Here is a 1,667-nt window from a genome sequence, read left to right as displayed (position 1 = left end):
ATCAATGTAGTGAATGCCTAAGTTAAACTAAGGTAAGATTGTGATCATGTATGCTTGTAGTGATATGCCTTGTGAATGATGAAATTTGCTTAGGTTGAATACTTGGAATGGCTTGTATTGGATGTGTGTTTCAAGTGCAAGTCATGGGTGAAATTTTGGGTGAGAAATGAAGCTAGAAATGGCTTCATTTTGTCCATATGGATAGACACATGGACATGTGTCTAGACCGTGTGTGACACACGGCCTGGTAACATGGGCATGTGATTAGGCTGTGTATCCCCTGCACCTTAATTTTGAGAAACAGAATGCTCAGAATTGAGCACACGGGCAGAGACATGGGCTTGTGTCTCAGCCGTGTGTGCCACACGGCCTACAACACGGGCATGTGTCTTAGCCGTGTGAAACCTGCACCTAATTTCGAATTGAATTAATTGACCACACGGCCTAGCACACGGGCGTGTGGCATGGCTTTGTGTGCAAGTTAGAGAGTTACACGGGGTTGAACACGGCCTCCAGCACGGGCGTGTCCCAGGGTCACACGGACGTGTCCCAGGGTCACACGGGCGTGTCCCTTGGACCACACAGGTGTGTGAGCCCTGCACTTTGGAAAAATTTTGAAAAGTCGAGAAAAATTATTAAAGTTTCCAATTAAGTCCCGACTCGATTCTACTACTCATATTGGGCCTCGAAGGCCCAATCAAGGGACGTTATGAATACTCTCGATAAATGAATAGTAATTTACATAAGTTATTTGTAAATGTTTTTGAATGTTTCGGTAATGCTCTGTAATCCTGTTTTGGTAATGCTCCATAACCCTATTCCGATGGCGGATACGAGTTAGGGGTGTTACATTAAAGGTTTGTAATAATTTGAAAAAACCCTATTACCTTACATAACTTTAGATTTATGTAATTAAATTGTTTCAAACAAACATGTCCCTATTATTTTGCATAAATTTTAAGGAATGATGACTTAAAATTTAATCCATAGTTAAATTTTTACATAGACATATACAAGTTTTTTTCTAAGTGATAAACATAAGACTTTGACAAAAGCTTATAAATTTTTATTCCGAGTTAATAAATAATCGAGTTGCCATGGAATTTTTTTGGGAAATTTGTTAAACATGATTATGAATGAATTAAATCAAGAGTTGTAATTGTTCTAGCTTATTCATGTTATTGTCGTTAAATCATGTGAATTGTTCCTTAACTATTTCATTGCAATTCATTCTCATTTACATATTAGTACTTAATTAAAACATCCATCACTCTCGATTATTTTATTTTATTAACCAACTTGTTAAATAATAATTTTACAGTTATTGATTTTTAATACAATCCTTGTGGAGACGATACTCTTTTTACTCACTTATTAATTGGTAACGACTGTGTATACTTACACATTCCATCACGAACCATTTACACATACAAGTGGTGATTCCAGAATACTTACAAAAAAGCTGAGAATTTTAAATAAGTTTTTCTTTGCCTTTGTCCTTGATTGTAGATGGTCTGACTGGTTCGCAACATACATAAATAGATACATAAATTACTAAACAAATAGAACATACACTAACACATAAGTAAACCTAGCTTTCTGGACAATCAAACCTAGTAGGATAAAGACCTCCTTGGTTGCTATGAACTTGATTCTAAACAAAGACT

This window comes from Gossypium hirsutum, chromosome A01 (genome assembly GCF_007990345.1).
Source record: "Gossypium hirsutum isolate 1008001.06 chromosome A01, Gossypium_hirsutum_v2.1, whole genome shotgun sequence".
In the NCBI taxonomy this organism is placed as follows: domain Eukaryota; kingdom Viridiplantae; phylum Streptophyta; class Magnoliopsida; order Malvales; family Malvaceae; genus Gossypium; species Gossypium hirsutum.
Note: the sequence above shows the minus strand (reverse complement) of the source record.